Source organism: Microtus oregoni, unplaced genomic scaffold, assembly GCF_018167655.1.
Source record: "Microtus oregoni isolate MIOR12 unplaced genomic scaffold, Mior012 000002F_ref0000024, whole genome shotgun sequence".
NCBI classification, from domain to species: Eukaryota; Metazoa; Chordata; class Mammalia; order Rodentia; family Cricetidae; genus Microtus; species Microtus oregoni.
In genome coordinates, this window is record NW_024543061.1 from 47,832,519 (window position 1) to 47,845,457 (window position 12,939).

The following is a 12,939-nucleotide window of genomic DNA, read 5'->3' on the forward strand; positions in this document are numbered from 1 at the left end:
TCCTTAAAATTGTTGGGACCCCTAGTCAATCAAGAACTGTCTGGGCAAGAAAGGACCACTGTAATCCTAGAAAAGCACACCCCCCATCTCTCTCTCTCTCTCTCTCTCTCTCTCTCTCTCTCTCTTTCTCTCTGTGATGCTCTAGCATCAGAACCCTCATTTGTATGTCTTTTGCTGTTCTCTCTTCTTCTATCTCTCCTCCATTCAAATTCATCATCTTAATTTTTTTCCATTTCATCCCTTTAGTATGGACTCATGTATCTATACCTTCATCTTTCAATATCACTGGATAAAAGAACCTAAGCAACTGTGCTTCTTGGATCAAAGCCCTGAGTATTAACAAACCATGATCATATGCTGGTGTGTGTACTTCTGTCAAGGGCTGCGTCTGGCAGCTCTTGCTGTGAGTTGTGTACTTGAGCATCCCTGACTGTAAATCCAAGTTAGCGGTGGATTAAAATATCTTGTCTGCTCTACACAGGTCTAGAGGGGAGAAAGGGGGGGGGGGAGCCTGCTCTGTAAGCAGGACTATAATCAGAGACAGTGCATCTTTCATAGCCTCCTCAGTGTCAACAATTTTATTAATGACTCTCATATTTCAGCCATATGTAAAATAAGGCAGGGTTTGAAGAAATTGTTATGTGCAGCTTTCACAGCTGCTGTGATATTTTCTGGTCCTCCAGAGCCTACGCAGTTTCCACAGAGTTTGGGTTATTTGTGAAAAATGATTGTTTGGGACAATACTTAAGGTTTCAATTTAGTGAGACCTCCTCCCACCGCATCCATCTCTGATTTGACAGGTAAAAAAAGTAGTGAGGATTTTGCAAGATGGTAAGGTGCTGGGCAATTGATGGTTTTTAAAGTTTTCTACAAAATTATTTTCACCTGACTCACCTGGAGTTTCCCAATGGCACGTGACACTCCCACCACAGCTGAGGATCATTGCAAAGAGGGGAGCACGGAACAGGAAGGGACCTCAGGCTCCACTTATTCCCTTACGTTTTAGCTCATAAGGTCCACATCTTTCTCTGTGACTGTTTTCATGGTGTTATGTGTAAGAGTTGACTGTATTCAAGTCGTCTGATATTTTGCTACGATGACAAAACACCAGCTGTTCATTGTAGCAGAGGTTCACGTTTTGCTCAAATAACATCCATATGGGGACTCTCCATCATTAGGTTACTTTCCTATTGCACCACCTCCCTGCTGAAAGTTTCTTCTACAATCACTAGCTGCCACAAGGAGAAGGCAAAGGCTTGGAATGAATCACTGCCATGTAAATGCCCTCACTTCAGAGTGAAGCATAGCATGCCTACTTGACTAAAGCAGATCCTAGGGCTCTGTCTAAGCTGGGGTGGAAGAATAAGATTCATCATAGAAGTGGAATCAGTTCATATCAGCAACATTTGCCACAGAATAGGCTTAAATGCATATTTTTCATGGATGTGTGTGATGTGGGATACCCCTCTGTATGCTGTGAATATGTTTTATTTCCATTGGTTAATAAAGAATCTGCTTTGGCCTATGGCAGGGCAGAATATGGATAGGTGGGAAACCCAAGCAGACAAATAGAGGGAAAAATACGATAGAGTCGGGGAGACACCACCAACCACTGAAGGAGTAAGATGCCAGAGTATTACCAGTAAGCCATGGAGTACGTGGTGATACACAGATTATTAGAAATGGTTTAATTTATATGTGGAGCTAACCAGTAAGAAGCCTAAGGTATTGACCAAGAAATTATAATTAATATTAAGCCTCAGAGTGATTATTTTATAAGTCGTTGTGGGGACCGGCAGACGGGAGATAAACCAATCCAGTGGGACTGGTCGAGACAGAGAAAAGCTTCCAGTTTCATGCATGGTTGATTATGTCTCATTTAGCCACAGGAATAAACTCAAAGAATACAGCTTTAAGTGATTTCGATTTTATATAAACTTGAGTATGTAGCTTGCTGAACTTCTAGGCTACATGGTCTAGTCCTTCACTCCTAAGCTAAAGCTTGCATACAGTATTGCTGTCCTGAATATGATAGGCAGTCATATTATAATGTTAAGTACTGTGGAACTAATCAGAGTGAGGTTCTGGTACCAAGCTTGACAACTGGCACACATCAAAAGGCCGATGCTCTGCTGAAGCTTCCAGCACATAGAAGTTATTCTGGGTGAGTTGGTGAGTGAGTGATGAAAGTATATAAAGATAGGAGACCTTGTGCGCACTCCTGTAGACTTTGTAGACATGATACACACAGACTATTCTAAATTTGTAAAAACATTTTCTTCAGGAATCATTAGAATACTGACATCTTTTAACCTTATAAGCTATTAAAAATATTTTTGACTCTATTTAGAAACAGAAACACATTGTATTAACATAGCACTTTTTAAATTTGAATTTTATAATTTAGTTTTATATTTTAAATTACATATTTTAAATTTCTAAGCTGATTTCCTTTTGGTTAAGATTAAGTTACAAACACACACACACACACACACACACACACACACACACACACACACACACATTACCCGAAGCCTACACAGGGTCAGACTTACCACCACTCTGTTCCACTTCTGTATCCTGTCCCTCTGGAGAGTCCTCAGGGCAGTAACATTTGAACTGTGACCTATGATCACAAAGCCTCTGCTGGAATACTTTGAGAAGGATCTGCCTGAAGCCATTTGAATTTAACTTAAAAGAAAAAAAAAGCAAGTAGAAGGAATATTCTCTAGAATATCCATTAAAGTATATTACAGTACATATATAAACTAGCAATGCATAATATAATAATTGTCTAATAGTGATGTGACTGACAGTGCCCTAGTTTGTTTATACAGGTGACATGGAAAACTGAGCAAGGTATTGTGCTATGACACAGTCACGTCACTAGGTGGCAGTAGTTCTTTAGCTGCTTTATGCCTTCACCAGCCACCATCACAGAACAGAACGAGCATGACTGTACTAGGCATTCCCGGCAGCCTGGCAGGCTTGTGGGTCTTATTCAGAAGTTACTTCTGCTCTGACACTCATGGGTGAGCAGGTGTTTGTTAAACACTTAACTCTGATTCAAAATTGACATGTGTGCTTTGCGTGTGGTTTCTTTGAATTTTATGGCGTTCTTGAGAAGTCTGTTCCCAACCTATCCCAATATGCTGTGAACACAAGTTGGTTTCCATGTATGACAGAAGCACAGCCTGAAGGGTTTTCAGCATCTCAGTTTCCACGTCTCTGCAGCTTTGTCTCTTTCATCCTCCTTACGTCTGTGTTCACTCTGTCGTTCTGACTTTTGTCCTCTCCTTCTGGAACTCGCTCAACTACTGCCTAGGTCAACTTCAGACTTCTCCTCTTCCTATGAATCTGTGACCATCTTCTTGCTTCTTATTGCCCCATGTGCCTTTGCTTGGTTTAGCACATGAATGTTGTTTTTACTTAAGTCACTTTTTTGTTCTGCAAAAACTATTAGTCACGTTTCTTGTCGCGGTGACCCAGCAAGAAGCACCTTAAAGTGGGGAAGTTATTTTGTCAGAGCTTTGAGACTACAATCCATCATGGCAGATAAGACATGGTGGAAACATCTCTCAGTTGTTGCTTCAGGGCAAATGGAGCTGTTTGATTATATCTTTTTGATGAGGGGGGCAGGGAGATGGGACAAGAAGTGGAACCTCAAGACCTGCCATTTGGTGATCCACTTCTTCAAGCTAGGCTCTACTTCACAAAGATGACAAAACCTTCCCAAACAGCATTACCAACCTGGGGACCGAGTATCAAAACACAGTAGCACGCACCACACACACACACACACACACACACACACACACTCAATAGGCCATGAGCCAACTGTTGGCTCCAACCCAGATTTTAGGCTTTTCTTTGAAGACTGTAGGCTTTGATGGTTAATGTATTGACTGTCAACTTGACAGGAGGACAGCATGTAGAATTACCTAAGAGAGAAACTTCTGAATGTGTTTGTGAGTTTCTAATTAATAAAGGTGGAAATTATGGATGGCACCATTCCACTGACTAGGGTCCTGTTGAGTCCTAACATTTTCATCTCCCTCTGCTTCCTGATTGTGGACACAATGTGACCAGCTAGCCCATGCCCCTGCTGCCCTGACTTCCCCAGAGTAATGGACTCTACCCCCAAACTATGAGGCAGCATTCCTTCCTTTACTATACTTGTCAGGGATTGTGTGACCACAGCAGGAAATGTAACCAGTGACCTCATGGGTTATTATTTTGATGTTTAACTTAAAGCCTTCTTATTAGTAGAATTTACAAATACAGATGATTTAAAATTTGACTTTCCCAAAATAAAGCTGGGGCATAATCAAACTTTGCTGCAGACTTCAATTTTGCAGTCTGTCAAGAAGTCTGGCAGCTGCCCAATGTTTTGGCAATATTGTAAGTCTTCTACTGAGCACACACAAGCCTGAAGTAGAACAATTCCTGGTGCTTTCTGGAAGGAAGCTCTGCTTCTGTACCGCTCACTTCCATAGCATTAGCGCTGTCTTAAGGTGGTTTCGTTTTCATTGCTGCTTTTGCTGTATGCTGCTGAAAATATGCAGGTATTTGGTGGGGTTGATCATTCTGTGGGTTGATTTTCAGAGACCACGATGCTATTGCACTTACCCTGTCTGTCGTCTTCTCACGGCCCTTTGCTTTCCAGAGCAGGCATGTACAAGGTGGGTTGAATTAGGGCTCCTGCATTGCTGTCCCGAGTCAGGGTCTAGACAATGAGAGACGATTTGTAGCCCAGCCTAATGTCTTCTGAGTTTTTTTTGCCATGTGGCCATTTTCTCATCATCTGGCATCTGCCCAGGTTGGCTCAAGGTACTTGGGAAGCCACCATATTCTAACCAAGGCACAGCCTCTGCTGCTTTGAATTTATGCGGGGCTGCCACAGGCAAAGCAGAGCATCCCGCAACTCACCCTTCTCCTGCACAACCCTTCTCTCTGCTAGCCTTGGGCTGGAAAAAATAAGTAGTGAAACTCTTATTGTTCTGAAACAGTCATGCATAAATCTTACTGATGGCAGCAACTGGCCCAAATACCTCAGGTAGAGATATAATTGATGAATAGAGAGAATACAAAATGCTTATAATTTAACCCTTTTCCTAAAAAAATTAGTTTATGTCTCACTCAATTCAATTGGCTCTTAGCTGGAAATCTTTCCTGACATCTTTCAAAGAAAAAAAGACATTTACTACATTATTTTGAGACCATTCCTCCCTCCCTCCTTCTTCCGTTTCTTCCTTTCTTTTTTATTTAGTTTTGTGAAACAGAATTTCACGATATAGTCCAGGCTTGACTTGACTACATAGCCCAGGCCTCAGACTTAAGATATTCTGCCTCTGCAGCCTGAGTGTTGAACTTGGGGGCTAAAACCTCCATGCCATGTGCCATTTTATTCTTCTTTTCTACTTGACTTGCTCTGCAGAATGGGCATGGAGGTTGGAGATTACGTCTCAGTCATCTTTGTATGCTCAGTGAAGCATAAAGTATAGGATGTTGATAAGAAACGGTAGAATTTAATTCAAGCCAGAAAGGAATGCCTCAGAGGGAAGGTTCAATCATCTTTCAGGTCAGCATGAACCTCCAGTCTCCGAGGCAGGACAGAAGTTCTCACTCAAAGTTGACTGTTGTCTGCAACAGCAAAGCGCAGAAAACAAAAGCTGTCAGGAAATATAATCTACATCAACAGACTCTGTGGTTATTCTCACAAAGTAGCAAAGATTCTTGAAATACCAACTAAAAACTGATAAAGACTATACAAACAGTAAAGGAAGAAAAATGTTGATGTCATGTCTATATGAGCTCATACGACCACAAAGTATTGATTACTGTAAAATTTCCTTAAGCCAGGAGACCTGTTATTAACTTTTATTTCTCATTTACTATAAGCTTTTAATACTTTTTTCTTTACTGTAAATCACCTTTATTTTTGAATTTGAGATGTTACCTGCTGTATCTGGCCCTTCTTGGTTGTATGTCCCTGGTAGGAATCTTAAATTGCTGGCCTCTGTGTCCTCATCAAATCCTTGAGTGGAAATGATATTTCCAATTGAGGGTAGGAAGTGCTAGGACTGGAATCCAGTGCCTTGTGCATGCTATGCTTTGTTAATCCCACAAATTCAAGGAGAAAGACCAGTGATCCAAATAATCATGGCTAAATGAAGCTTTTTTTTTTTTTAAATTCATGGTCATAGGCTGTCTTTCCCTAACAGCAGCAGTCAAGCGATCAGCTCTGGACATGGGTAAGATAAAGAGTTTTACAGTTCAGGAGAAGGCAGCTTCCAATGGGAAGATTTGGCAGGCAAATAGGCAGAATGACAGAAGTAGAATATAAACATAACACGTTGGCTATAGCAATCCCATGAGACAAAGACATATTTGCAAGGTGGTCATAATAAGGTGATTATAACAACAGGTCGTCATAATAACCTTTTTGAAACAAAGGCATGGTTGCCATTTCCTAAAACAAACAGTACAGAACTGTTTGTAGTTAAGGTTATGGGTGGGGCGTAGACCAGTCCTTGAGAGACAGATATTTAATCATAAGCAGGAATGAACCTAGTTTGTCTCTACTATAAGATGGCTTTTATGCTTAAGATGGAGGTTAGTTTATCAGCATGGGATCTCCCACTGAGTTATATCCAATTTCTGATAGTTCACATCTTCAAGGATGCTTGTGATATGAAATAGGAAAATGTGAAGAAGCCTGAGAACAGAGCAGGAACCACTAAAACTTAGCTATTAATAACTGCTAACCAACACTCCTGGCAAGATGGCATTCCCCATGGAGTGAATACTTCTTCAACCTCCTTTACTTGCTTTTTTGTTCTCTTGCCACGAATTAATCTGGTCTATCAGCTCCAATCTACCATTCTTTTTTGTGAAATTGGAGGCCACTATGAGCTTCTAGAAGGAAGGTAACTTAAGGATGCAGGTGGAAAGGACTCCAACCTTCTGTTCTCTATCTGGCATCTGGGAGCATCAGTCTAAGTCTGCATGTACACGACAGCAGTGCCAATGTGTTTTTACAGTAACCATCTCCAACATTCACAGAGGTTGACTTGCAATCCCTCCAAGACCCAATACTAGCTGAGAAGCAGCAATCCGGAGCCCAAAATTTCAGCTCAACTCATCCCTCTACTAATTTCTGAGTTTTATAACATCATTCTTGGTTTATTTGGACATAGCTGCTTCTTGCAAAATGCTGCCTCCACAATGTCTTAATGTTTTCATTTTGGTTTTTACTTACCCACTTAAGAATCTCTATCTCCTATATAGTCATTCTTCATGTTGCAACCTCTCTTTCCACATAACTGGGGTAGCATATGTGTTTTGAGTCTTTATCCTGACTAATTTGTCGTGTGTGTGTGTGTGTGTGTGTGTGTGTGTGTGTGTGGTCTGTGCATGTGTCTGTGTTTACCATGGATAAACTCAAGCTCATACTTTGAGTATCACCAAACAAAAATAATAAAGGAAAATAAAATAATAATAAAGAAAATTGAGTGAAACTTGAAAATTGAGTGAAAAGCTCATTAGAGATGATGTCTAAATGCCCCCAAAATATGAGAAAATATTCAACTTCCTTAGTAATATGGAAAATGCTTTTTAGACTCAGAAAAATACTGAGTCAGTATACATATTCTTTATGACATTAGATGACAAAGACATTAGACAAACTACAGGTACTCATAGTGAAGGTAATAGAAAAAAAATACTGTTGAGTAAAGGAAGCCAGCTATAAAACAGTGCATATAATTCCATTCAAAAGAGACAATTAATAACTAGAAAAGTGAAATGGCAGATACTCACACCCAAACATTAGGGAAGGATTGTAGGAGGCAGCAGGGTTGAGGACACCAGGAGAACACAGACTGCAGAATAAGCAGGGTTCATAGGGGCTCATGGAGACTGAAGCAGCAATCATGGAGGCTTCATGGGTATGCACACATGCTGTGATTGTTTAGCTTGGAGTGTTTGTGGTACTCCTAATAGTGGAAGTAAGGAGTGACTCTGACTCTTTCTCCTGCTCTTGGGACCCTCTTCCTCCTATTTGATTGCCTTGTCCAACCTTGACATGAGGGTTTGTGTCTATTCTTACTGCATCTTGTTATGTTGTGCTTCATTGAAGTCACTGGGAGGCCTGCTCTTGACTGAAGGGCAATAGAAAAGGGATCTTGGGGAGAGTCTGGGTGGGGAACTGGGAGGAGTGGAGGGAGGGAGGCTGTAGTCAGGATATGTTATATGAAAGAAGAGTAAACGAGAAGAAAAAAAATGAATCTGATGTTGAAATAATATTGTAGTTAACCTTGACCTAATGTAGGGTCACTGAGTGGGAGAGGAAAAGGGAACATTGGTATTGATAAGATTCTATTTCTGGGCATGACTGATGGTTTCGTAGGTGAAATGATTTCATTCGTTTAAAATTTTTGATTTATGTATGTGTTAAATTCAATAAAAGGTTTTAAAGTATTTAAAGTCTGACATTTATGAACTTCATTCAGCATTTATTCTGAAAATTTATTTTCAAAGTTTCTTACTTACTAAGCTTTAACTTTCTTCAGAATGTGGCACTTGTCATTGGTTCCTTGCAGCTTCCTATAGGCTTAAGTCACAACACGAAACAAAGTATGTTTTATTCATTACTTAGGATGTTATATATTGGTAAGTAAGCTTACAACTTTATTACTGAAGAATTTTAGTTTATTTTGAATTTTCAGGGCTCAAGGCATTGCCTGGCTCCAGCAACTGCTCACTAAATATCTGTTGAGTGAAAGCTGTGGAATATTTGCTCAAAACATCTTATTACTATTCTCACTGATCTAATAGAGTATCTTGTATAGGGAAGACATTCAAACATATTTCTCGTGTGTTTGAAAATTAATTCTGAAACCATACTTCCAATTTAAACTGCATGGTGCCTCGCAGAAAAACTGGCTTCAAATTCTTTTTTTACTAGGCAGTGAACTGTCACCAGTTACGTAGGTAAAGAATGTCACTATCCAAATAAGTTTTACGCTTAAATGACTTTTTTTTCCTGCCAATGCTTTTAGATATCCAAAAGTAAAAAGTTACTTATTTTTCCATTTCCAGGATGTTTTTATTGACAATTGCAGCACTTGAATGCTATGACAGGAAATAGTAGTGGCTTGGCCAGCTTTACCACAGATCAGCTCATTTATTCTTGACACTCATCCTTAAAATGGAGGGGTCTGGAACTGCAAAAGAAAGGAAGTGACTCTGGTATCAGCTAATCAGTCTCCTCTCTAGTCAGTGTAGACATCACTAATCAATAACATCATGCTTTTCTACCAGGTCCAAACATTGCTTTAGAACTCTCAGCTTAGTACACAATATTCACAGAATGAGCTATAGTTGGTAAGTTACAAGTTGGTAAAGGATGGTTGTCTATCATTAATGAGGTGATCCAACAATCATGCTTTCAATCCCAAATCGTATCTCCTGTGATAACTTCAAGTCACTGCACAGTCTTTGAGTGCATTCAGAACTATTCGAAGAAAATGTCCATCGTGTTCATCAAATTTTCAGACTAGTTTACTAAATGATCAGTCTCTGAAAGTGATTATTTAATGTATAGAGATCATTTAACACAATTCTTCTTAGTTACACATTTCATTTCCAGGATAAGATTTAAAATTAGCATGGGACAAATATCAAGTATCCTCATGGAATGCAGATGCCTTCAGTCTGAAATCCCACTGCCCCTTAAGTATCAACAGTGAAATGAATTTTTTTAAAACTGTATCACGCAGCAGGTAGAGATTTATTTTGTTTCTCCTTTCAAGGACTGAATTTATTAAAATCAGAGTAAAGATCTAGGAAATTGCTCCAGCAAAGTTTCTGGGGTCTCAAGGATTGTAATAATATCTTCGTGTGAAGTTTAATATCAAAATGACTCTGAATGACCAGCTTTGCTAATTTTAAGTATATTACACTGAGTAATTGCTGACAATATGATAATATGGTGTTATATGGGAGATGAAAGAAAGTGAGAAATCCATCGTTTTCAAATATGGTGTGGGAACAGAGATTATCAGAGCACTTAGGGCCTTTCATGTCACAATCCCTGAAGCAAGTGGGATGTCTTTTACTTATTCACCCAAGAGTTGGGTGAAAAAAACACTCCATCTCTTACAAATCATGAACTCTGACCTAGGAAGCATATTTTCAGACTGAAGGAAATGATTGTACATGGTGCTAATTTATAAAAGCATTTATGAGACTTTTATTATATTCCTTTTTGTGAATTTTTATTTAAATATTTTTTTTTTCATTTTACATACCAAGCCCAGCTCTCCCTCCCTTCCCCTCTCCTTCTTCCCCACCTAACCCCCATTTGTTCCTCAGAGGGGGTAAGGCCTCTCTTAAGGAGTCAACAGAATCTGGCATACCAATCTGAGGCAGAACCAAGTCCAACTCCCTTGCCCCCCATATCAAAACTGAGCAAGGTATAGGATATTCTTATAAGGCCATCATCTAAATTCCAGTGAGCAGAGGAGAAAGAGTCTGGGCCAAGAGTGACCACTCATGAAACTCTGGCTGTACTGCTGCGATCAACCTTTAACCTTGTGGGCTGTTCCCTTTTTTATCATTTTGGAGAAAAATGAGGTAACCCAAGTTTCTCAGCTCTAACATCCTAGATGTCAATAAATGCTCACCTTGCGAAAAAACACACCAGTGATAACATCAAATTTATCCAAATAATTTAGGCTAAATTACTTGTAAAATACTTTAAAGGAGGGGATCTACAGAGATGGCTTAATGGTTAAGAACACTGACTGCTCTTGCCAAGAACCACACGTTGTTTCCCAGCATCCACATGGTGGCTTACAACTATTTGTAACTCCAATTCCAGGGAGATCTGGTGTCCTGCTCTGGTCTCTGTAACTCTAGGCAAACAAGTGGTGCACAAACATGCATGTGAGCAAAGCATCCATATATATATATATACATATATATACATATGTACATACACGTACATACACATATATACACTTATACATATGTATGTATAATAAAAAATATATTGGCCTGGAATTCACTTTTTGGAACCCAAAAATTCACTTGTCTCTACGTTTCTGGTGCTGGTATTGTAAGTATGTATGTAACATCATGTCCATTTTTTTTAAAAATGGGGTTCTGGGGATTGAATTCATGTACTTATGCTTGTGTGACAAGCACTTTACTCCAATTTCTCATGCGTATAGGTGCTAGTTTGAGCCTCCGAGTTTCTCAAACCTTTATAACCCAAGGCTGCATAGTAAAGACTGATTCTGCATGGTTTTGTGCTGTGTGTGCTCTGCTCACCCACCCCCATGAGCTCAGCTGTGGTGTCATTTGCCAACTATGTTTTTAGGGCATTCAGTGTTCTTCACCCCTAGAGCATGCTGAAAAATTAATGTCACTGACTGTATCTGACTAACTGTGTACATTTGCCCATATGCATGCATACACACGAAAATACACATATATGTGTGTGTTCCCATATACTTAATTTATATACGTACATGTTTTAGATGAAATACTTGTAAATCAATACCAAAAAAATCTAAATTTTGGACCCCTTGTAAGTATGATACACAGGCCAAACAACACTGTTGATAAATTTATAATAGGCCATGGCTTGCCACAGTAAGCTCTACACAGTACTGGACTCTTGCCTGTTTCTTGTAATTTTAGGATATGATTATTAACTTTTTAAAACTGCTATAACAAGAAATAAACATGACTTATAAGTTTGAGCAATGAATATTTACAACCCTGTCATTTCATTGGGCTATAATAAAACTGTTGGCAATTTTATTTTCTGGAAATTCCTTAAAAGACCTTGCCTTATTGAGCTCCTTGACCCCAGACTGACAGCTGGGGACCCAGCATAAGACTGAACTAGGCCCTCTGAATGTGGGTGACAGTTGTGTGGCATGGGCAGTTTGTGGGGCCACTAGCAATGGAACCAGTATTTATCCCTAGGGCATGATCTGGCTCTTTGGAGCACATTCCCTATGGAGGGATAATGTATTAACATTTCAGTTATATTTAATAAAGGAAGACTGACTGAGGATCTGAGAGTGCAGCATCCCCACTGCTCAGCTTACAGACAGGATTATGGTAAAACACACCGTTAATCTCAGTAGCTATTAATGAAAAGCACTTTTAATCCAAGTGACCATTCTAGTTGCCATGGAAATCAGGTGGTGCGTGCCTTTAATCCCAGTGGTGTATGCTTTTCTTTGGTACCAGCCCTGAGGAGGAATGTAGGACCTGGAAGACAGCTCTCAGGGACAGTCTCATTCGGAGATTCCTGGAGGCAGGATCCCCATTTCAGACTGAGGTCTAGGTAAGAGCCAGTGGCTGGCTGTTCTGCTTTTCAGATCTTCAGGTTGAAGACCAATTTCTCTTTCTGATTTTTATTAGTTGTGCTTCAGGATACCTTGCTCAGCCTAGGTACAGGAGGGAGGACCTTGACCTTGATCTTGCCTCCCTGGGAGGCCCCACCCTCTCTGAGGAGTGAATGGGGGGTTGGGGTGTGGAGAAGTGGGGGGGACTGGGAGGGCAGGAGGGAGAGGGAATTGGGATTGATATGTAAAATAAGATTGTTTTAAATTCTTAGTTTTAACTAAAATTTTAAAAATTAAACTTAAATTTTATTTTTTTTTTAAAATTAAAAAAAGGACCTTGCCTTTTCTAGCTTAGAGAGGCTGTTCACATTCTTTGGACCGTTGTCTTCCTTCTCCATGTTTAGGGTGCCCAATGTTGCCTCTCTTTTGACCCTTCTCCCATCCTCATATGTTCATCTTCCCGTAGCAGCAGCTGGGAACAGTTCTCTTCTTTTGTAACTAGACTGTGATGAGAACTGACCTCACCAAGTGTATAAAGTTGCCTGTGCCATGTTAGGAGAGAAGCTAGTTC